Source organism: Mytilus californianus, unplaced genomic scaffold (assembly GCF_021869535.1).
Source record: "Mytilus californianus isolate M0D057914Y unplaced genomic scaffold, xbMytCali1.0.p SCAF_68, whole genome shotgun sequence".
Lineage (NCBI taxonomy): Eukaryota > Metazoa > Mollusca > Bivalvia > Mytilida > Mytilidae > Mytilus > Mytilus californianus.
In genome coordinates this window covers 876,943-903,520 of record NW_026262721.1, presented here as the reverse complement: position 1 = coordinate 903,520, position 26,578 = coordinate 876,943, and the positions used below count along the sequence as shown (strand labels likewise).

Here is a 26,578-nt window from a genome sequence, read left to right as displayed (position 1 = left end):
TAGATGTAATACGGCCACCGGCTGTGAGGAAATATTACAACTTTCTTACAATTTCACGAAAGGTACGTACGCCTCACGAATTTTACGTTAGACCCGTTCGAGAGATCCTATATTAGACTTTTGAGTTCCTTTTTATGAAGATGACATTTTTATTTAATATTTTTCAATGCTGTCATTGGATTTCGATGGCTTTTTTCTAAATGTTTGTCTAATAAGGACCATTGTACTGTATGCAAACACACAAGAGTTTTTGGTCGACACTTGCTAAAACATAGGCTCGCCATAAGAAGTTCATCTAAAAATTAAAGATTGTGCTCCCCAAAACAATTACATCTTTGCATTATTTAACCTAACAAAGTACCATGGCATATATTATGTATATATTGGATACCTCACCAAAAAAAAATAAAAGATACTTCCTAAATTCTGAACATTGAAACCCGCAAAAATGTTTAACATTTTAACCTTTACACCCACAATATATTAAGGGGCTCGTTTTATAAGTCTTGTATTCCGTCCATCTGTGTAATGCACCTTTAGCCTGTCGTTGAGACCATACACCCGAGTACGATACAGGTCATATCGTCACAAACACTGATTTCGACATTTCTGAATTTGTCAGTGGAAAATAAAATAACAAAAATACCGAACTCGAAGGAAAATTCAAAACGAAAAAAAAATCCCTCTAAAACATCTTTCCCCACAAAATATTATAAATATATTAAGAAAGAAGAAAGAACGTCGTAATCAAAACCATGAAAGATAACTCAAATCGATCTTATTTTGCTCTTCAACTTCGTACTTTATTTGCCCTTTTTAACCTTTTTTATTCGAGCGTCACTAGTGAGTCTTTTGTAGGCGAAACTCGCGTCTGGCGTACATAATTTCAATCCTAGTATCTATAATGAGTTTATATAGGTAAGGAATACGTGTTTATAGAGGTTTCTCAACATCTCACGAACGGACGAAACTCGACGAACGTATCGTTAGGGAGCTGTAATTTTATGCAGTTAAATTTATACCGATATTGCAGCGTGTTTAAAAAGAAAAGAGTAAACAATTTAATATTCATTTTGCAACCTTGTAATTTATTGTTGTGGTTAAACATTAGTGTTCCAATTGGTTTTGTGTTATTGAATGTTGCGTAACCTTACGTCGAGTTTCGTTTATTTACATGTCGAATATTAGGTTGGTCCCCTCCGTAAAATATTCAGTATGCCTTCGGAATATACAAATATTGTCAAGAATTTCAATAACGGCCGGGTACCAGTCTAGTCGAATATACGTTCGATTTATCTCCCTTATCCATTTAAAAAGAACAATGTTTTTGATAGTCGTTGTTAAAAAAAAATCTGCGCATTTGGTTTGCATTTGACCGAATGATTGTTGGATGTTTTTAGCTCACCTGACCCGAAGGGCCAAGTGAGCTTTTCTCATCACTTTGCGTCCGTCGTCCGTCGTCGTCGTCGTCGTCGTCTGTTAACTTTTACAAAAATCTTCTCCTCTGAAACTACTGGGTCAAATTTAACCAAACTTGGTGACAATCATCATTGGGGTATCTAGTTTAAAAAATGTGTCCGGTAATCCGGTCAACAAACCAAGATGGCCGCCATGGCTAAAAATAGAACATAGGGGTAAAATGTAGATTTTGGCTTATATCTCTGAAACCAAAGCATTTAGAGCAAATCTGACATGGGGTAAAATTGTTTATCAGGTCAAGATCTATCTGCCCTGAAATTGTCAGATGAATCTGACAACCCGTTGGTGGGTTGCTGTCCCTGAATTGGTAATTTTAAGGAAATTTTGCCGTTTTTGGTTATTATCTTGAATATTATTATAGATAGAGATAAACTGTAAACAGCAATAATGTTCAGCAGAGTAAGATCTACAATTAAGTCAACTTGACCAAAATGGTCAGTTGACCCCTTAAGGAGTTATTGCCCTTTATAATCAATTTTTAACCATTTTTCGTAAATTTTTGTAATCTTTTACAAAAATCTTCTTCTCTTAAACTACTATGACAAATTTAACCAAACTTGTCCACAATCATCATTAGGGTATATAGTTTAAAAAAATGTGTCCGATGACCCCGCCCGCGAACCAAGATGGCCGACATGGCTAAAAAATAGTACATAGGGTAAAATGCAGTTTTTGGCTCATATCTCTGAAACCAAAGCATTTAAAGCAAATCTGACATGGGGTATAATTGTTTATCAGGTCAAGATCTATCTGCCCTGAAATTTTCAGACCAATCAGGCAAATCGTTGTTTGGTTGCTGCCCCTGAATTGGTAATTTTAATGAAATTTTGTCGTTTTTGGTTATTATCTTGAATATTATTATAGATAGAGATAAACTGTAAACAGCAATAATGTTCAGCAGAGTAAGATCTACAATTAAGTCAACTTGACCAAAATGGTCAGTTGACCCCTTAAGGAGTTATTGCCCTTTATAGTAAATTTTTAACCATTTTTCGTAAATTTTTGTAATCTTTTACAAAAATCTTCTCCTCTGAAACTACTAAGACAAATTTAACCAAACTTTTACACAATCATCATTAGGGTTTATAGTTTAAAAAATGTGTCCGATGACCCCGCCCGCGAACCAAGATGGCCGACATGGCTAAAAATAGAACATAGGGGTAAAATGTAGATTTTGGCTTATATCTCTGAAACCAAAGCATTTAGAGTAAATCTGACATGGGGTAAAACTGATTATCAGGTCAAGATCTATCTATTGGTAATTTTAAGAAAATTTTGCAGCTTTTGGTTATTATCTTGAATATTATTATAGATAGAGATAAACTGTAAACAGCAATAATGTACAGCAAAGTAAGATCTACAAATAAGTCAACATGACCAAAATTGTCAATTGACCCCTTAAGGAGTTATTGCCCTTTATAGTCAATTTTTTACAATTTTTTCATAAATTTTGTAAATTTTTGTAAATTTTTACAAAATATTTTCCACTGTAAGTACTGGGCCAAGTTCATTATAGATAGAGATAATTGTAAGCAGCAAGAATGTTCAGTAAAGTAAGATCTACAAACACATCACCATCACCAAAACACAATTTTGTCATGAATCCATCTTTGTCCTTTGTTTAATATGCACATATACCAAGGTGAGCGACACAGGCTCTTTAGAGCCTCTAGTTTTTATAAAACGTTCAGTGGCGAGTATTCCATGCATTTCACGACGATATTAACATTTGATAAAGGATTGAAAAGAGGTTGAGAGGACACAACCTTTATATTTAAATCTCCAACTCTGGACATAAAGTCATATGAGAGGGTCGTAATGGGGGTACCTTCATGACGAATAACGGTAAAAATTCTTGCCAAATGACGTTATCGGTACTTTTTGGTGCATTACGATAAAATGTACACTTTCTTTTAGACGATAAAAAATTCGACTGATTTTGACGAATCACGTTAGTTTTTTTCCAAAAATAACGGTAACGATAATTATTTGAGACCCCTGACGAATCACGATAAGGATATTTTGACGAATCACGGTAAAATTTTAACCAATATGACGCTAACGGTAGCCGAAAATGACCGTTTGACGCCTGACGGTAAAGGGCATTACTACCCTCATATGAAACCTCAAATTAAAAAAAAAAATGATGCATATGTTTTTTATAACTAACTGGATAGTTTTCATTATAAAACTTGTGTACATATACTTTTTCTGAAGAAATTTTTTAAAATTGTCCACATTTAGAAGGAGTTGACTTTTTTTAATTGCTTGCTTCCAGGAAGCAATTCGCCGACATATTTTCCGTATGCAAGTGACCTTAGCGTGACCCTCCTCGTAAAATCCCGGTGATCGCAATACGCATGGATCTGTCATTAAAATGAACTATTATCTGATTGTACATGTTATACACGTGCTCAATATCCCTGCTTCTTTGTTGATTGTTTACTATAAGGTGACAATCGGTAAACTACGGCTTCAAAACACGACAATTAAGGAGCTGCCATATTTTCACATCATAACAGACAGAGAGAAAAAAAAAATTGACGATTATACGATATGTTTGCGTAAAAAATGATAAAATCGTGTACAGAAGACTAAGTTTATGATATATACATGCATTGGTTCAAGAATTGGATAAACATTATTTTTCACCAGTCACTCGTTTCATATGACTTTAACATTTCTAGCGCTCGACTTTAGATCTACAGCGCTAGACTTTACACCCCAGTGCGCTGGACTTTGAAAACCACAACTCTATATCTGCGTGAGACCAGCAGATCACTGTATTATAGAGATGTTTTGCGAGGATTTATAGGCCACACAGACTAATATATCAGCAGTGCATATGGCCTTAGCTAGTTCTTATAGTTCAAACAAAGTAGACTAGTCTTTTCCTATCCTTAATAATTGTTGACAAATAATAAAGATTGAATTTTGAAAGTCACAGAGAAATGAAATTTGGTCACTTCATAAACAAATCAAAGGTGGCAAGAAAGGTCTAACACAAAAACTCGTTAACCATAACCCATTTTTCATATATTCTGATTAATGTTAATACATGTATAAGTGTAAAACAACTTCGATAAATATATATACATATTGAATTATAACGCATAAAGAGATAAGATGTGGTTTAAAACAGTTTAATTTCTTCATTTATCTCCACATTTATTCGATAGTATTCAATAATAAATATTGGGAACCACTCCTAACAGCAAGAAAAGGCGGCATTTTTTATGTATCTTTGATATATATGTCGTTAAAACCGCTGTTTATTTATATGTATTTTAAAAGTTTTTTGGGGGAGTCAGTTATATTGTAATTAATAGAGTTGTGTGTATTCTAATGGAAAGTATGAGTGCTACAGCACCAACAGAACTGATTGTAATATAGATATTAAAATGTACATTGAAACAATTTAAATTATACTAATATACTAATAAGTGTACGATAATAAAAACATAGACAAAAAGGATAAGAAAGGCCTTGAAAATAAAACAAAAATCGACAATACATTACAGAATATCATTTCAAGTGAGCTTTTTTTTCTCAAATATCTATTTCAGTATTTCCCTTTATTCATTTTCTTGCCAATTTAGGTAGAAAATAGTTCAATAATAATTATGTAAGGTGAAGAACTGACCATTTGGATTTTATAGCTTTGAGGCAACAAAGTTATCTCGGACCCAAGGATTTTTTTTTTCAAATTAAAAACCGATTTTTTTCTAGAGTCGTTCACTCCTAGATTAAATTTACCTCTTTTATGCGCAGGACTTTTTACCTTTGATCTGAGCCTAGATAAATTTCAAAAATATTCATTGCCCCTCCAATCTCAACAAAAAAGGACACTAAGTCACTAAGTACACATCAGAGAGAACTCGCATTCAATATAATAATATGTCCACAACTCAAAATGGTTTAAAAGAACCCTGCATGCATATCTTAATGAAAGGAAGTGCACATCCGATAGTCCAAAATCATTCAATAAATGAGTACTCCCTCTTTTCTCGTTACGGCAAGTTACGTAAAGTTAAGGCGATTTTCGTCCGTTCGTAAGATGTTGAGAAACCTCTTATACGTGATTTTATGTCCGATAATAACCGTCTTGATAACCACGTGATAAATAGAAAATACCTGATTTCTTTTTAAAAATTTTCATCACGTAACAATTATTTGATATGGACAAAAATTCTAGTGTATGGTTTTAATAGTCTTGGAATATTTAGTTAAAACTTGAGCGACATATTTATCCAAATGCAATGGTTGAAAGACACCAGTCCGATTAGGTCTGTACGTCGAGTTACGTACTTATGTCATGTTGATGGAAATCTATAATACACGTTAGAAAAGATGTTGCAGAACGGAGTAATTTAGATACATATACGTATCGGAGTATCCAAAGTTAAAATTAGTATATTTCTTCTGACTCCGTTGGATCAATTAATGTGTTGATTAAATCAAAAAGTGATATTTGGAATGTGTACGAGGTACTTGTTGTATGCTTTATTTATAAACAAAACGCTGAAGTACCGAATAATGATTTTTAAAGGTATAAATCAGAACAAAATGTAACTTCGAGATTCGAGTGTACCTGTACCTGTACCTTACTGCTTTCGAGTGCATGTTATAACGACTAAATAATATTTTTGAACTTGTGCATTTATAAAATGTCTACAGTTTTACTGATGTATTAATATATTAAACTAGATAGTGGAGAACAAGGTCATTTAGGCATGTCCACAAGAAAAATCTTGATAAAATGTTACAGATCCTATTTGGTTATTCATAATTCGTGCAGGCATACATGCTTTTATGTTGATTTGCTCACTTATTACGAAATTTTGTTCTGGAGGACAAAACGTTTCATTCAAAGACAAAAAGTCAAAAACTAATTGATTTTTGTTTGGTTAAATCATTTTAGATCTTAAAGATGCATAAATAAAATTACATTACAATAAATTTCCGCATAAAGGTAAGATAATGTTATGTTTAAGTATTTACTTGCTTTTATGCCCCGGGCAACACCATTTTGAAAACAAATTCTACAAAATTTGTAACAATCTTATAAAAAGAAAATTGGGTACACGTTATATATTCAAACGTGTTTAGGTCCATTGCTTTGTCCCTTTAATGTCTGATACAGATACAAAGAAAATATCATCTCGATCCAAATGACAATATTTTTACATTTTAAAGCTAAATGTTTTTCTCTTATTGTCTATTTATTGCACAAAGAGATATTTCTCGTATCAAACTGCACGGAGTGTGATAAGAAAAAAGCGTTAATTTGATAAGCTAAAAGTAAAGACGATGAACATTTCGTCCATGGCAAAGGATCTAAATTGATTGTAAGTTATACTGCAATGGTCATGACTTACAAGTATTTTTACTCTTTAGATTCTTTGTGAAGCGTACAAAAAGGTTGACGACGGAACAGGACATATGACGTCATGTTGTTTGTGCAAAAGACTAAATCAACCACTCGCGGAAATTTCAATTTAACACAATGAGAGCGTTGATAATAAGAGAAATAGTTTGAACAACTCGTGAGAATTGGATATCGCTTCATATCAACTCTCGTTATATAATTGAATAGTAATAATAAAAAGTAAAATAACAAAAAAAAAAAAAAAAAAAAAACGAACTCCAAGGAAAATTCAAATTGGAAAGTCCCTTATCAAATGGAAAAATGAAAAGCTCAAACACATCAAACGAATTGAAAACAACTGTTTTATTCCTGATTTAGAATTTCCCTATGTAGAACATGGTGGATTAAACCTGGTTTTATAGCTAGCTAAACCTCTCACTTGTATGACAGTTGCATAAAATTTCATTTTTTTGACAACAATGTGTGAACAAAACAAACAGACATAATAGGTGAAAATGTCAAAAGTAGGGATACAGCATTCAACATTGTTGTATAAACTTAATCACTATAAAACAAACAAATATTTCAACAAAGTAAAACAAAAAGGCTTATTGATAAAGCACATAAGCAAAAATGAAAGACAAGAATACAAAAAATTACCACAGCACAGTAACACATTGGCGGAATGCATAAGTGCCTAGCCACGCCAAAAGGATATTACCAAAAATGGACTAAACAATAAAGATTAATAATTTACAAAGACAAATAAAAGAACACTATAACTCGCCGAAGGCTCGTTTATTATTATATTGAAATTAAATGATTCGAGTTGATATAAAGCGATATCCAATTCTCACTCGTTATGAAATCTATAAATATACTTACATTCAAAGTGCACATGACTAGATAACAAAACATATTGGTCAAATATCTTTGTATTGATCCATCATAATAATCAACCTGCAGTCTATATATTATTTATATTCTGCCCCCACTCTCGGGGTATTTTACAATCTATAATTAGAGTACCTTGACACAATTGACGAAGATGAACTTTCTTTGTATAATAATATTTAATTTTATAAATAATTATGAATAATAATTACACGGTTTCCTATAATTACTTACATCCTCTTCATTTGAACTTTGGTGGATAGTTGTCTTATTAGCAATCATATCACATCTCCTTATTTTTATATACTCTTAGTTTACGTAAAAGGTTCATGTAAATAACAGGTAAAAGAGAGGCGAAAGATACCAAAGGGACACTCAAACTCATTAGTCGAAAATAAACTGACAACGCCATGGCCAAAAAAGAAAAAGACAAACAATTATAGTACACAAAACATAGAAAACTAAAGACTGAGCAACACGAACCCCACCAAAAACTGGAAAACAATAAGTTGAAAAAGATATTAAAACTTTTGAAAATTTATCTATCAGTTTTTGATGATTCCTTTCATCGAATAACAATTCCTGTTTCGAGATAATTTTGTTGTTGGGTTAGGAAAATAAAAAAAGGCAGACCAATAACCTAGTTTTGCAGTGCAATGTATACATCAAATTGAGAATGGAAATGGGGAATGTGTCAAAGAGACAACAACCCGACCATAGAACAGACAACAGCAGAAGGTCACCAACAGGTCTTCAATGCAGCGAGAAATTCCCGCACCCGGAGGCGTCCTTCAGCTGGCCCCTAAACAAATATATATACTAGTTCAGTGATAATAGGGGATTTTACTAACCCTCTATAGATCAGTAGGGGGAGTATCAAACCATATAACTTATATTATGTTTCACATCATAAAATGCCTACACTTTTTTTTTCCTGTAGAAAGCTATTAAAATCGATTTCCCTTTTTCTCATGCTAGTATTTTTTTAAAAATATATTATGAGCATCGAGCAATGCAATTATTTCCAAATCGGCAGACAGTTAATAATGGATTCTAACATGACGTTCTTCAAACGCTTTGACTACACACCCGTGGTAAAATATGAATATATTGTTTGGGCTGTTCCGATCGTACTCCCGCGTCATATGCTTTTTTATGAAGAGATACCCGACGTCATAGAACGATGACGTAAGAATATAAGCATTTTACGGGAAAATAAACGCTTGTGAAACCGAAAATCATCACAACAAGGAAACGTAAACAAACGATGCTAAAATGTGTTATATAAGCCATTTTTGTTTCCATATAAGATTTATAAATACAATTATCATTTAGATTCATTCAAAACCTAACTAAATATGTCATTGTAAATAGTTTAAGCATTTATTCAGTTTGCTCCGTTCTTGTACGTCAATTTAATAGTGCGTTTATTTATGGGAACGGCAAATAATGCCTTCACCTAGAGCGCTTCGATCCAAAAGAATTGCCGTATTTGTCCTATTAGAATCGAAATAATTCATGGGGGCTTGAATATATCGTGATTTTACCACGGGTTGTCCCTTTATGCCGATATTTTACCCCTCGCTATCGCTCAGGGTAAAATATTTGTCATAAAGGGCCAACCCGTGGTAAAATCACGATATATTCAAGCCCCCATGAATTATTTTTTAAACAAAACATGGAAATAATATATGTTTATACAGTGTATTAAATATAACCATTAGAAAAGGTTGTTAACCCTTTCGGCGCCAAAACGACATTTTTGTCGTTTACCGCTAGCACGCCAAAACGACATTTTTGTCGCTTTTTAGGAGAACCCACAATCCATTAAAAACGTATGTAAAAATCATCATTTTACTGCCGAAACCATAATAGGTTTGAAGAAAAATAACTGAATGTGTTCTGTTATACAAGAATAACCTTCAAAGTCCCAAAAATATATCGAATTTTCGTGGTTGAAAACAATTTCTTTTAGAGGTATCGTGCAAATATTTACACAAGCTATACTCCAATTATAAACTTTGTATGCCTTTATTTATCGAATTTACTTAGTGAAATTAGTTCAAATGGTTGACTGTGAAAAAAAACTAATTGTTATTTTATTTTTAAGTTGTAACGTTTATCCGAATGACGTCATCAAAACTGGTGCTGTATGTGACGTTTATGCGTATAAAAGTTGCAGGTACTTGAAATTACTGGTAACGTTTTGCAGTAAAACCATATGAGTTTCTACCGATTTTCACAATGTGAAGTGTTACAGACTGCATATCTTTCGATATCGTTTCTGTATATATATTCAATAAAAACTATTTGTTCAAATTTATAAGGCCGGCAGATAAAGTCGGTCGAAATCAGTAATATCTATTTTTGTATGCACTATTTTACCCAACATTTTTCTTGAGAAACTTACCCATTTGCTGTTGGTGTAGACATTTTTTGACTTCATTAGTTTTAGAAATACCAAAATATTAAAGTTAATTATAAATTCGACAATGTCTTTTAAAATAATTTCTGCGAAGAGCCAATCATGCCCTGAATTTTTTATTCATCATTCTAATACTTGATCATGGCATACAATTTTCATACTCCGCCTTAATTGTTCATGCGTCCCACTTTGTTTTCAAAAACATGTTCTATTTTTAGATAAGATCGTGTTTCGAATAATCTATCTTTTATTAATTTATTTACTTTTTGTCTTTTGTCAGTGTGTTAGGTTTTTTTTGGTGCTTGGTCCAATTTTTACAAGTCAAAATCTTTTCAAATGTTTTTTGCTACCGTATTTGTTCTAATGATATACGGGTACACGACACAGACAGTTCAAGTTTAGAAAAGGGGATCAGTGCTTACAAAAATATACTGAGCTTTTCCAAAGCCAAAGCCAGAAAGAATCCTTTGGCCAAGTGGTTGGCGTTATCACCCTTTATTTGTCATGTTTGGTTTTTTTTATCCTTCAATGCTAAAAGCTTAAAATGTCGTAAACTTTCTCATTTAAATTGTTTCACATTGAATTACATGATGGACAGTCTTGCATACATAAAAGAGAGGCAAAAGATACCAAAGGGATAGTCAAACTTATGAATCGAAATCACACTGACAATGCCATTGCAAAACACGAAAACCAACTAAAAAGACTGAACATCACGAACCCAACCAAAAACTGGGGAAATCATATATCCCAAACTATTGTTGAAGGCAACTAAGACGACCCGTAGTGTAGAGTCTTGTCCTGATGTCTTTAGTGGCTATTGGTGTCTCAGTTGTAACCATACCAAATATCCTGACTTTCATATTATAACGGACTCTTTCCAAATAATACTGGTGCAAAAGAAAATTCTGAATTGTTTATTTTTCACAACCAAAATTGTTTAACAGTAGCTAAAGAAAAACAATATATAAACACGGACGGCAGTGCTTGATTCTATGCAAAAGTTAAACTGATACTAATATTGAAAATTCAAATCCAACACACAACATTGATATACGAACTTCTTTTTATACATAATTTTTAACAGCATGTAGAGTTTTTCAGTTCATCTGATCCATTAAAACTATTAAACTTTTGTCAGCATTTTGAATCGTTTTTTTTTGATTTTGTTTTTTTTGTTTTGTAAGGAGGAAAAATTAAACAAGACTCTAATCTAACTACTTCGTATGACTATATATGAAAAAGATTAAGATATATTCAATAGAGCTAAGGAAAAGAGATACTAGTATATCAAAATATAATGAGGCCTTTCTTGTCATTCCGAGACCACAGTGTTGTAAGAAATGTTTCCGTTTGGCTTTAAAAAAATCCAAATCTCGAGGGAGCGACCATTCGCTGCGCCATGTCCTCATCGTGATCATCTAGTCCAATAGTTTATTTTTAAATTTTATGTGAAAAGCTTTCCTTTTTGTTGGAACCTGAATATTGCATATAACAAAGCATTTTTTACAGTTTTAAGAACATACAAGAAAGGGTTGATTAATTCATGTAATTTGAAAATGTCCATTCTTGTAAAGAGTTTATTTCAAATTTTTCGACTGGAAAATAAAGGGTCGACGTCTAAAATCGTCTATTCTTCACACAATCTAACTTTATGGTTATAGAATGGATGGGATATGAGAACTATTTCAACCCGGCACCATTTATCTGTGTCAGTCAACGGCGGTTGATTTCACTCATGTCAGAGTTGATTTATTGTCCCAGTCGTTGTTTTCGTTAATATTTGAGTGTTTCTTTTATTGTCCAAGCAGTTGTGTATTTGAGGAAATGAATAATGAAGCCAAATTTTAGTAATCTCTGATAATTTATTCACAGACTATGTATACTTTATCCTTTTAATGTTTGAAATATTGTATAATGTCCGACTATCTTTTAAGACTTAAGTTGACCTCTATATATCTTTGTTAATTGTTTGAGTCTCATTTATATCGAATCCGCATCTCTGTTAAAAGTTGGAGAAGGTTTTGTGAAGAAACCAGATTGCGATTATGTTTGTGCATGTAACAATCTAATTCAAAAACTTAAAGAATTAACCACAGACAAAAGGAAAGTACGTCGTCCGTAATTTATAATGTTTGGGTTAAACTATTGGTACCAACGTTTACCTCTTTTATTTCGTATTTCAAACTAACCATGTAATTGTTTTGAAAAATAGAAACAATATCATAAAGTAGCATGAGTAGGAAGCAATGAAAAATAATGGTTACAGCATTTGGGACCATATCGATTTTACCGAAATTCCTAAACGAACTCTTGCTGAAAGGGTCAAGACAGTTTGGACCACAGATACACATTAAATTAAGACATTAAATGTTCCATAAAAAGTACAGATTTAGCGAAATTAATGGAACTTTGAATGCCTTTGACATGTAAAATATTGACTTGAGTACTAAAAAAAAAAAACCGATCAGTTAAGCCTATATAAAAAAAAGCAAAATTGATGCTAAAAGTTCACAACTACTAGCAGTCAGTAATTTTTATTTACTTGAAGAAGTAATATTAATATACTTATATAAGTAAATTTGTAGGAAACTTATACTAGTGTATTTTGTTTACTTGTATAGGTAGAAAAAATAGGCTTAGTTATGTCCCTTAGACATTCAGATTTTTTTACTTATATAAGTGAAAAAGTCATCCTATCTTCTTTTCTAGAATTCTTAGGACTTCTTTGCTCTAATAGAATTTTAAATTGTCAGTCCTTTGCAGATGTCTTAACTAATCATTTAAGTGTAATTTCATGGACAATGACAATCTCATTTGTCTGTTATCTTCAGAACGCTGCTCATTTACAAACCCCCAAGGAGCAATGTTTGAAGGCCTTGCGCAAATATTTAAGATCTTTGCGCAATCAGTTTCTTTGTTGAATTAATGAGATGAAACATTGAACTCTAATAAGCTAACCTGGGAAAAATCATTAAAGGCATGTTTTTACATCTCAAAACTTGAGAATTTTTGTGGGATTGTAAAAAAATTTACAAGTGAATTTTTGAGAAAATTAAGGGAAGATTATTCAAACATTATAATTAACTTATATAAGTATATTTTATTTACTTCTTCAAGTAAATAAAGATTACTTGTACAAGTAGTACCCCTGACTGACTAGTTTAATCAGACAAGTGACATTTCTCAAAACCAAATCGGCAAAAGTAAACTTATTTCAGATTATACATTATCAGAAAAAAGATAAGAGTTGTGAAATATCATGAAATATTTGCCGCTGAACGCAGTTGTCATTCGATTTATTGATCAATCAGTTAAGACTTTATGGTTAAATCATAAGTCATTACAATGCTATATACTAGTATCCCGATTTTTGTGCTGATGTATAGTACTAAGTGTTAAGTCGGACTCTTCATCGACGGTGCTTTAGAAAAAAAACAGACCGTGTCAACTATGAAGAAGCTGAGAACACTGCTCGTCTTTTGAATCCCTCGTATTAATATAAAATCTTGCATGCTTCTTTATATAAAAATACAGTGATTGAACTATATTTTCTTCAACATCTTTATTGTTTGTAATATTTATCATATTATAAAAACCTTCATTTATTTCCATATTGTCGTGTTTTTTTTTTTATAGTATTCTAGAAAAAAAATAGATATGTAATAAATTAATTTCGATTTCCAACCCAAAAATTTATAAATAATCACAGAATATACGCAAGGTCCGCTACGTGTACTAAAGTTTAAAGATTAATCCCGAGGATGATGGAAATTTACCCGAATGTATGATATGTCAAATTAATCAATTAACGAGGATAACGTGCATGTGCTTGTCTAGGTAAATGTGTTGACGTTACGTTACGTATCGTTTTTAGTAACGTCATTCAAATATGTATGGCAACGTAACAATGTGAAAAAACAACGTCTCGGCGCTCAAAGGGTTAAAATTATCATGTTATCATTTTTAAATCTTGAGAGACCACAAGAGCCCAAATGACACAAATTAACAGCTAGGTCACCGTACGGCCTTCAACAATGAGCAAAGGCCATACCGCATAGTCAGCTATTATATAAAAGCCCCCGAAATGACGAATGTAAAACAATTCAAATGATAAAACTAACGGTCTAATTTGTGTACAAAATAATTAATGAAAAAAAAAAAAATGTTACACAGCAAAAAACGACAACTACTGCATAACAGGCTCCTGACTTGGGTCAAGCACATACAGAATGTGGAGGGTTTAAAGTAGTTTGAAGGCGCAAACCCTCCCCTATCCTGGGACAGTGGTGTGACAGTATACATGTAACATAAGAACAAACTATAAAAATCAGTTGAAAAAGGCTTAACTCATCAGATGGATATAAATAGAAATACAACAAAACACAGAGTGGATGTGGCAGGGTGCTTATACATCCCCACAATAAAAAGACACTAAGTACAAATCGGAGAGTACTCGGAGTTACTGAAGCATTTTTTGTTTACGCAATGATAACCAGTGCCAATGAAACCTAAAGGAGAAGTGATTGTGTTCAGTAAAATTATTACCGATAAAACATCGTAATGTCTGTCTGCATTGTATTTGTATTTTATGCATGTTCGGGACTAGATCAGTTTTTGATGAAGTATTAAAAAGTGCCCGAGATGGTTCAACTTTAATATGTTTCATTTATTATATCCACACGTCGTCTTTTTGTTAACCCAACATATACTTCTACGTTACAACATTTACTATCTTGCTATCTAGTTATGAAAGTTCAAACAATTATTATAGTAGAATAATCACAAAAAGGAAGAGTTTTGTAATTCACAGAGGAATCATTATGATAGTTGATCACTTATCACAGGTAGTAGGACAAGTCTACTACAAAAACTCGTCAACCACGACTTATTTTATCATATTCACTGATTCAGGTTAACGCATGTGAGTGCAAAGCAACTTTGTTTCTAAAAATGGATGAAAGATAAGATATCTTGTGAGGGGAGAGTTTTTGTTAGTTTTGTACCATCATCGATGAAGCCACCTACTCTTTCTCGTGGTTAATACAAACAATGCCGGAGAAGGACTTGTTTATATTGTAAAGCTGTCAATTGCAGCTCTTTCGTCAGCTCCTTTTCAAAACAAAGTTATACCCTCTTCGAAAATTCCAACTGTCAAACGGGGACTCAATTTATACATTAACGTGTAATACCTATGGCATTCAGTACGTGGTTGAAATAATGGACAAATTTAACATTCGACTTAATAACCATCGACCATGGTACAAAACGAACAAAAACTGTCACCTCAATTTGATATCTTTGCTGAAAGAAACATCCTTTTGATAAAGTTACTTTTCAAATCGTAGAAAAGAATACTGAGTGGGATAAAAAAAATATGAAATAGTAACAATGAGCGGTTTTTTCCCAGTCAGCGTGATTTGAGGCTATGCGCAGACAGTATACATTTACCTTACCTTTTTGTATCAGTTAACGTCAAACATCAAACCAAAAGAGAATAATTAATTTTGGTTTATTTGTATGTTTTTGTATGGATGCATGTTGACATCGATGTGCAAGACAAACAAAAAACTACAATGTCAAAATATGTCTTCATTTCGGAATTAATTTCAAATGGGGTTTCATAAGGGGTGAAAGAACGTTAGACTTAATATTTTTTTTAGCTTTGAGAGACGTATAATTATTTTTTTTGTTACTGTAGATTACATATAAGCTTAGTTTTTTCCTATGTTTTCACAGATAAAGTACCGGACAGTTTGGCATAATTTTTAATGTATAAATTTGTTTTTGGACCGCCGATTCCAGTTATATTTTCTTTTATAATAAGACACATGCTTAAGAGATACAAAGACATCAATTTTTGACTCCAACGACAAGCAAGAGACAGAAAACACAAAAGATTCCAAATTGCCGCCAATTTCACTTTTCCGCGTAAAAACGTAACTTTAAAATGGCGGACATTAATATCATTCCCATTGACGAATTTAGAAAGTAGAAACAATTGTCGTTTTTAAGGGCATGCTTTTCGACTGGTATGGTGTCAATTTTGCCGAACTAATATTGTTGTTGTTGTTATTGGGTTTGGTAGGGGGCTTACTTATATAGTAATTTCGCCTTAAATTCATATTACATAGATATTATGTAATTATATGAAACTGTAACGAACAGGGTTAATTGACTGTGTTACAATAAATTATACAAATAAAAAAAAAATTGAAAGGAAAAATGAAACATACCAACAAAAAAAAAACCAAAAAAAATGATAGCTCTGAAAGAAGCATTAGCTACGAGATATGACAAAAAATTAAAATATGTTTTTTTGGATCCTTCATTAATGAAAGTGAAATCATAATTCGCTTTGAGCAGCCAGTTTGGTTCAATTTTGTCAAAATAAGCTCAGAAACATTACTGATGAATTATTCACTTGCAAGTAAATAATTCGACCTCATTGAATCCATATTGATGTGACCTTCAATTTAACCCCTTAGCTAGAGATGGATTACGCATGAATTAGGCGTGTTTAGTTATTAAAAGGAAAAACAATTTCAACATTGAAAGTGAAACAATGGTAAACCATATGATTGACTGGCTCAATCCACAAAAACTCATTCTTAGACAGGTAAAAACGATGATTAACGTATATTTTTCACCTATATTATAAAATCAAACAGATCTAGAAAAATCCAATTGCACGAGTTCGTGATCTATTTGTATCTATATTTATGTTTATATCGGGTTATATAACCGTCGACAGTCTTGGAAGGTCACCTCGAAAGTTAATTAGATGTCATCTAGACTAAAATACACAAGAAATGCACATATTATCGAGCCCATGCGTTGTAAATTGTTTATTTTAGACTTTTTATAATTTGGATATACGTTTTAGTATGTTATAAATCAAATATGAGAATTTGAGTCAAATCGGTGAACATGAACTTGACAGCTAATGCCCCTTTGTGTCGTCTGTGATATACTTATAAAAAATAAAGTATATCTTGATAAAAAATAGGAATACAGGTTCCCTTTTTAAATGATTTCTCGCTAAAATTCTTCTTAAATTTTGAATGTCTATACTATATCCTGGTTAATTTTTTATAGTAGTTTCCAAGTAGTGCAACCGGAAGGAACAATAACAATTTCCATTGTTTTTCCCGACTGCACTCTCCGACTTTAAAAATTATAGGGCCCGGGCGTAAGGATATAGTATTTGAGATTATTGGGTAATAAGAATAAAATATGGTCCCTAAATTATCCTCCAGGTAGGTTATTCTAGCGAGAATCAGAATAAGGCATAGGCTAGTTAAATGCTTCCAATGCGAGGACATCTCCCACGATTGATGTAGCAGATACAGAATCCTTGAGATTTTGAAGCATTTCCTTTTCCATATCGGTCGCGTATATTATTCCGAATATCATTCCAAAGACATACTGGTATTTAGTGATTCCTCCGTCCATGATGAGAAGAAAAAATCTGCTGTCATTCAATGAAAAATCACCCCGACCTACACTACACCCTTAGTCGCCTATTTAGCTATAGATATATATATACAAGAAGAAAAAAAATAGAAAAATATGAAAAATATTAATACCTGTATATTTATATATTAAAACAATGCAATTAATATACATTATTGTTTAGGGGCTACCTGCAGCCCGCCTCCGTGTGTGGGAGTTACTCTCTGCGTTGAATACCAACTGGTGCCTTGTGATGTTTTCTGCTCTTTGGTTGGGCTGTTGTCCCTTTGCCACATCTCTATTCAATATATATTGCAGATTGATTAATTTGAATAAATATTATTAACTTAACGCCCAGCTATTAAAAGTTCATCATTATTCAGGACTAGAACAAATTAACAATAGGCTAAATAGCCAGCTAAAGGTTCTGAAATATTTGGCCACCACTGGAAAGATTGTTTTTATAAAGGGACCGGAAATTTTGCTCTTCATAAGACAACCTACAAGCCCCTCAGTAACGAGTTCGTCAACACGCACATATCGTTTCATTCGTCCTGTATAAAGTATTTGTTGTTTAATAAATATAGATGTATTTATCATTTAAGATTTGTTTTTATATCATTGCAGATGGTTTGTGTATCAAAATTACTACAGGAGGCGCTGTAACCTTTGCAACTATCATTATTTTTCTCTTGGCCATGTGAGTTTAAAAGTAATTCCCATTAGAACTACATCAAAAGATTATACATTTTATACATAATAGGTGGCCTGGTCAAAATGTAAAGGGGTCAATTTTACCTTTATGTGCATGATACAGAAAGTGTTTTTTTTTTTGTTTTTTTTTTTACAAAATTCAATAGGGGAATCATTTTTTCTGCTAGATTTTGTAAACAAAATAAAAAAAATAGGAAAGAATACAAATGGATGTCAAATAAAGTTGTACATAAGCATACTACCACTAAGTTTGTGAGTTCATACCCAGCTCATAGCATGGTCTTCATTGGTTTTCTTTGCGAATGTCAATGGGTTTCTCCGGACCCTCCACCAATGCAAGCTGAGATTGCTTAAAGTGGCACGAAACATCAACAATTTGTGATTTTACCCTACAACATTATAATGATTACAAAATTAAAAGATTTCCGAACAGGTCAGCAATTCTACAGTAGCTATAAAGGCACCTGTGTACTTGTTTAGAACAAACAAAGTTTCTATAAACAAAATAAATCATAGAAGTGTCCGTTGAATACACATTGTTCCAAGCGTACAGAAGTTTGCCTCTAGCATAACCGTTAAGTTTTTTTTGGATAAATTAAATTATTTTTTTAATCATTTAACATGCATGTACATGTTGCTTTCGATATTGCATACATTATTTGTTCAAGTTTCATACTTTTTATTGATACTGTACAACAGCTCAGTTTAAGTTCATAACTCCTGGCGGCCCACTCCTTACCGAAATTAATCCACAGATTTTGTAAACTTATTGGATACGAAAGCTTGGCTCACCTTTGCAAGATGGTTTATGTCAAATTCTAATAATAAACATTTTAACTTCATTGAATGAGCAAAAGGGAGCATCTTCATGTGAATATGTTGTCAACTACACCAGTGAATGGATTGAATGACATAACACATTTGAACTGTAGTTTTCCAAAAAACTGAATACTGAACTCATGTATATATATATATATATATATATATAGATTGCCTAACAATGTAATTTTAACACACTATTTAGTATGTAAATATAAGAATGTTTAAAATATTTACAAAATGATGAAAATAAACGCAATATTTCGCTAGACTAACTAGCTTTATCAAGCGTGCATCTATCCAGGTGAAATCGGATGTAGATGATAAGAAACTTTTGCAGCTCAATGTATATGTTGCACTTGAATTTAGCTGCCTTGAAAATAATACATAATTTGGATGAAGTTCAAGATTTTTACAAAATTGGTAGTTGAAGTTAGCAACGTCCATTGGCCAATATTGCAGGATAAAAAGGAAGATGCTGTGTACTAAATTATTCTTTATCTTTCCTGTATCTTTTCTCATCTTTTTCGTTAAGACCATCAGGTTCTAAAGTGTGGAGTTGGTGGATCCAAAAAATTTCTCTTCTCCTTCTCGCCGTGGTGTCCCACTCGGTGTTGACTTCTATGATTTGGAAGGTAACATTATCAAAAGAATGTTTTGTTGAACGAAGATGTCTTGTGAGAGGACAGTTTTTGTTGGTTTTGTACCATGAACGATGGTTATTGAGCCGAATATTAAATTTGTCCATTGTTTCTCCCACATACTGAATGCCACATGTGTCACATGTTAATATATAAATTGAGTTCTCCGTTTTACAGTTGGAATTTGAGTAGATGGTATAATTTTGTTTAGTAACGGAGCTGATGAAAGAACTGCTTGTATTGGCAGCTTTACAACACAAGCAGTTCCTTCGACCACATTGTTTGTAGCAACCGGGAGATGGAGTAGGCTGCTTTGCTAATACAGATGTCACTAATTTGTCACGGATGTTTTTAGGTCTTCTGAAGGCCATGACTGGTGGTGAGGAAAATACTTTTTTAAGATTTGAATCATTTTCTATAATTTTCCAATGCTTCTGAACAATGGAAGACACATTTTTAAAATCAGGATGGTAAGTGAGTACAAGGGGTGTTCTGTTAGCTGTTTTATTCTTATCTTTGTACTCTAGAAGTTCTTGGCGACTAGTTTTGTTTGCTCTTTCGAAAGCGCTATCAATGATGTTGCTATTGTATCCTCGAACAACTAGATGTTTACGTAGTTGTCCAAGTCTAGCATTTTGCGTATTTTCAGTAGAGCATATTCTCTTGATTCGCAATGCCTGGCTGAATGGGATGCCACGGGAGCAGTGTTTAGGATGGCAACTTTTAGGAGAAGCATTGGAAAATTGTTCAGAAGCATTGGAAAATTATAGAAAATGATTCAAATCTTAAAAAAGTATTTTCCTCACCACCAGTCATGGCCTTCAGAAGACCTAAAAACATCCGTGACAAATTAGTGACATCTGTATTAGCAAAGCAGCCTACTCCATCTCCCGGTTGCTACAAACAATGTGGTCGAAGGAACTGCTTGTGTTGTAAAGCTGCCAATACAAGCAGTTCTTTCATCAGCTCCGTTACTAAACAAAATTATACCATCTACTCAAATTCCAACTGTAAAACGGAGAACTCAATTTATATATTAACATGTGACACATGTGGCATTCAGTATGTGGGAGAAACAATGGACAAATTTAATATTCGGCTCAATAACCATCGTTCATGGTACAAAACCAACAAAAACTGTCCTCTCACAAGACATCTTCGTTCAACAAAACATTCTTTTGATAATGTTACCTTCCAAATCATAGAAGTCAACACCGAGTGGGACACCACGGCGAGAAGGAGAAGAGAAAATTTTTGGATCCACCAACTCCACACTTTAGAACCTGATGGTCTTAACGAAAAAGATGAGAAAAGATACAGGAAAGATAAAGAATAATTTAGTACACAGCATCGTCCTTTTTATCCTGCAATATTGGCCAATGGACGTTGCTAACTTCAACTACCAATTTTGTAAAAATCTTGAACTTCATCCAAATTATGTATTATTTTCAAGGCAGCTAAATTCAAGTGCAACATATACATTGAGCTGCAAAAGTTTCTTATCATCTACATCCGATTTCACCTGGATAGATGCACGCTTGATAAAGCTAGTTAGTCTAGCGAAATATTGCGTTTATTTTCATCATTTTGTAAATATTTTAAACATTCTTATATTTACATACTAAATAGTGTGTTAAAATTACATTGTTAGGCAATCTATAATTTTATTTGTGTAATTGAATTAATCTCTGTACTGATTAATCCACACTCCCATAGATTTGTATGTCATGTGCTGCTATTTATAGGCACTTATATATATATATATATATATATATATATATATATACAACATTTTCCAAAAGACCAAAAAAGTGAAAAAGTATATTTTAACAAAACGCATTTGACTAACAGGTCGAACAACAGATGTTCTTAAACCCTGCTGACTGCCATTGGCGATTGCCAAATAAACGGATCACAAGATGTTACGAAATGGATTTGTTAAAATTATTAATTTAATACCAAACAGAAAACAATAAACTTGCGGAAAAGATGGTATACCGCAAACAAAAGGTGCAAAAATTAGTACACCATATCCGGATTTCGACAATTAATGTCTCTTCAGTGATGTTAGGAATCGAAACGGTTCATATATATATAAACAAGTCTAAATTGAAAACAACGTTCAAACCTATGATTGCGTTGGATAAAAACCGCCATTTTTATATGTGTGTATGCAAAACAAATTTCTTGGTAGAGGGGTCTAAATACAGCACAAACAACATTTTCCAAAAGACCAAATGAGTGAAAAAGAATATTTCAACAAAACGCATTTGACTAGCAGGTTGAACAACTGATGTTCTTAAAGCCTGCTGACTGCCATTGGCGATTGCCAAATAAACGGACCACAAGATGTAACAAAATAGATCTTATCATTACTTTATTACCAAACAGAAAACAATAAACTTGCGGAAAAGATGGTATACCGCAAACATGAGGTGCAAAAATTTGTACACCATATCCGGATTTCGACAATTAATGTCTCTTCAGTGATGTTAGGAATCGAAACGGTATTTGGAAGGCCATATAATTTACCTCAATTTAGGATAGACTCTTGAATTTTGAAAGAGTCAAAATAGGATGAACGGATCATATAAACCCGAAGGCAAATATAATACAAGCCCAAACGAAAAAATATAAACAAGTCTAAATTGAAAACAACGTTCAAACCTATGATTGCATTGGATAAAAACCGCCATTTTTATACGTGTGCATGCAAAACAAATTTCTTGGTAGAGGGGTCTAAATACAGCACAAACAACATTTTGCAAAAGACCAAATGAGTGAAAAAGTATATTTCAGCAAAACGCATTTGACTAGCAGGTCGAACAACTGATGTTCTTAAAGCCTGCTGACTGCCATTGGCGATTGCCAAATAAACGGACCACAAGATGTAACAAAATATATCTTATCATTAATTATTACCAAACAGAAAACAATAAACTTGCGGAAAAGATGGTATACCGCAAATATGAGGTGCAAAAATTTGTACACCATATCCGGATTTCGACAATAAATGTCTCTTCAGTGATGTTAGGAATCGAAACGGTATTTGGAAGGCCATAAAACAAATTCCTTGGTAGAGGGGTCTACAGTAGAGATCACTTCTAACCTCTCATCAAATCTGTCAGAATCTGTCAGGAGAACTGTTCTAGGACAGTATGTAGAACTGTCATTCTGACACCTTTTAGACAGTTCTAGATAGAACAGTTCTAACCTAGAACTGATTTGGTCAGTTCTACCTAGTACTGATTTAGACAGTTCTACCTAGAACTGATCCTGACAGTTCTACCCTAGAACAGTTTTAGACAGTTCTACCTAGAACTGACCAAGTCTTTGGTCAATTCTACGACTAGAACAGTTCTACGATTAGAACCGATTTGGTTAGTTCTACGGCTAGAATTGATTTAGTCAGTTCTATCCATAGAACAGTTTTAAGAACTCTTTGTTTTAAATATGAATAAGTCAAAAGAATATAATATATATTAAAAAAATTCTCATTTTGCGTGTGGCTTTATCAACGATAATAATAACACTGAATGGTGACGTCATTTAGAACTGTTCTACAATCATGACAGGTTTGGACAGTTCTACGGTTAGAACTGATTTGGTCAGTTCTGCTGACAGTTCTACGACTAGAACTGATTTGGACAGTTCTACCTAGAACAGTTTTAGACAGTTCTACCCTAGAACTGATTTGGTCAGTTCTACCTAGAACTGATTCTGACAGTTCTACTTAGAAAAGTTCTAGGGTAGAACTGTTCTAGGTAGAACTGTTCTAGGACAGTTTAGAACAGTTCTATGACAGATTATTCTGACAGTTCTAATGAGAGGTTAGAAGTGATCTTCACTGTAAATACAGCACAAACAACATTTTCCAAAATACAAAAAAAGTGAAAAAGTATATTTTAACAAAACGCATTTGACTAGCAGGTCGAACAACTGATGTTCTCTAAGCCTGTTGACTGCCATTGGCGATTGCCAAATAAACGGATTACCAGATGTAACAAAATGGATCTTAACTATTAATTTAATACCAAACAGAAAACAATAAACTTGCGGAAAATATGGTATACCGCAAACGCATATCATTTACTGTGTTACAACTCTAGATTCTACTGACGAGGAAAGGTAACACTAGGCCACCGAAAGCTGAATTATTTAGTTCAGTCTAGGTGGCCGAGTGGTCTAGAGCTATGGATACAGTGCAGGCGTTGTTGTCTCGATATCCCAATAGCATGAGTTCGAATCCTGGCGAGGGAAGAAAAAAAATTTGCTTCCGGAAATTAGCAAGATTTAACATTGTTGTGCTAATATTTTAAAGTAGTTATGTGTGGTTTCAGCCTTGTATCACCTTCACTGGTGATCCAATGGATGGATCTATCGTAGAGTTGTCACTTGTTTAGACATTTTCAGTAGCATGAGTTCGAATCCAGGCCAGGGAAGAACAGAAAAATTTGCTAACGCAAATTTACAGATCTAACATTGTTGGGCTGTTATTTAGACGAATTATATATACATAATATGTTTTCAGCCTTGTATCACCATCACTGGTGATCCGATGGATAAAATTTGTTGTAGAGTCGTCACTGGTTCAGACGTACTTATATATATATATATGTGTGTGTGTGTGTGTGTGTGTGTGTGTGTGTAGCACGACATAATTAATAAACTCATCATAGATACATGATCCTCTTCGGCAGCACGCGACACAACTCTTAGTTTTTGAGTTTTTTTTAGTTCGTTCCATGACCTCCATAAAATCACATCTTAATATTTTTAACATTTGACAAAACCAAAATTACACAAACAGCGCTTATATTACTGCACTTGATCTCAAAGTCACAGCTAGCCTTCAATACGACATAAACACTCACATCTCGCTGAAAGTTCAAGACAGCCCCTAGTACCAGTTTAAGAAGAATTATTCACTTACACGACCTTATTTGCTTGGAAGACCATCACCATTATTCTCGATTGCAAACGGTAAAAATCAGGAAAATAGGTGTGGTGGGAATTGATCATTCGATACATGACTTTTATGTCGATGACTGATAAAATAGTGTTTTTTCCTTTAATGTTCATTTGGCTTATTCAAACATCTTCTATAAGACGTAACCTCTTTCTGCAGAAACCTAGCCTATTTTATTGTTTTAACCGTCTAGCACGTAAACAAACCCAATGAAATAATTTAGAGAAATATTTAACTGTAGAGTGCTTCAAAGTTGACAATATCAAGTAATGTGACCAGCGTGTTGTCAATTCACTCATTGTATATTTTTTTTCTCAGTATCTATATCCAAAGAAGAAAATTGTTGAAAGCTTCCTTTACATCTTTGACAGCACGACGAGATCAAAATAATTACAACGAAATACCACATCAAATGTCAGATTCCATTACAGGGCAATACTATGAGGTATCGCAATTATCAGAAATCTCTGCTTCAGGAGGCAAACCCTCTGTCCAACAGAACATAGATCAAATACAACACATTGATACATCTGGATATCTTATTCCTTCTAGCATGCTAGAGACAAGTGGAGACTATCAAACAATCGCAGACTAATTTGAAAATTTCACAACATTTAAGTTTGTAAACATTCACACTTCGAATACACATACAGATACTTTTTTGTATATAAACTGTAGTTACTGTAATCATGTGTTTTGTATCTAAACATTTATTGCAAAAGTTTCGTATTCTACAAAACTTGAATTGTATTCTATATTTGTTAGTATTTAATGTCTGTAAAAACATTTTTTAAGAAAATAAAACCAGACGAATGTAAATTTCAAACCCATGTTATGGAATTGGAAGGAAATTAATACAACATAAAAGATTTTCCCCGTGAAAAGTGCAAATGACAGGTTATAAATGTGACTATCACTTTCACTTGTGCAATGATTGCACATCTATGTTGACATGAATTATCATTGATATAGTCATAATTATAAATTAACTGTTTATAAAACTTTAAAGAGGTAGGGTTAATTTCCCCTGATTTTTGTTCACAGAAGGGCCGATTTCAAAAAGTGCGATAAAAACAAGTAATAAAAATGTTTTTTGATCAATATCTCGATTTATATTATTATGGTATGTCTGAAGAATAGTTAATTTAACCCCTCAAAAGAGATGAAAGTCAAATATGCGGAATTTACCGTGTTTTAGGTGGGAAATACAGGGAATCCCCCCGAAAAGGACATTTCAAACCAAAACAAAGTTATGTTTTTTTTTGTTGTTGTTATTTATACAACTTTTTTCCTCAAAAATGAAATTGGTTTAGTGTGTCCTTAATACCTAAAAAACAACCTTTTTAATAAACAAGTGGAGCATCACTAAATTGTACATATATAACTGCTTAATAACCCAATTCTTTTCAAGAGTCTCTGTGGTTCCATCGGTAGGGCTTCGAACTATCATTAATAGATTATTTTTAATAAGGGTCAAAATCTCACGCAGATTTATTTGCCTTTTTATTGTGTTGAAATATTAAATTGTAATGTTCTATCATATTTTTTCAGATGTTTGTTTAATTCATAGAGTCATTCTGGCTCATTTTGACTATATATGATTTCATTAAAGAAACAAATTATAAATAAAGGTGTTGCTTATTGTGTGCGTTCCTATTACATTATTTACTAAACGTACTCTTGACTTACTTCCTATTCCTGTGTTTACATTTATTATCACTATGCAAGGAGCAATTGCCGTCAAACTGAAGTAGGTGCTTGTACATAACCAAAGAATGTTCTTCTCATATATGTTATGATGGTATGATACTAAA

General features: G+C 33.0%; 1 long non-coding RNA gene across 1 annotated transcript; it reads left to right on the top strand.

Moving 5' to 3' along the window:
* On the top strand, positions 1-26,309 carry LOC127707381 (uncharacterized). Its single transcript, XR_007984835.1, has 3 exons — positions 1-62; positions 18,249-18,321; positions 25,083-26,309. It is a non-coding gene; the product is annotated as an uncharacterized LOC127707381 (long non-coding RNA).
* Positions 26,310-26,578: the final 269 nt, after the last annotated feature.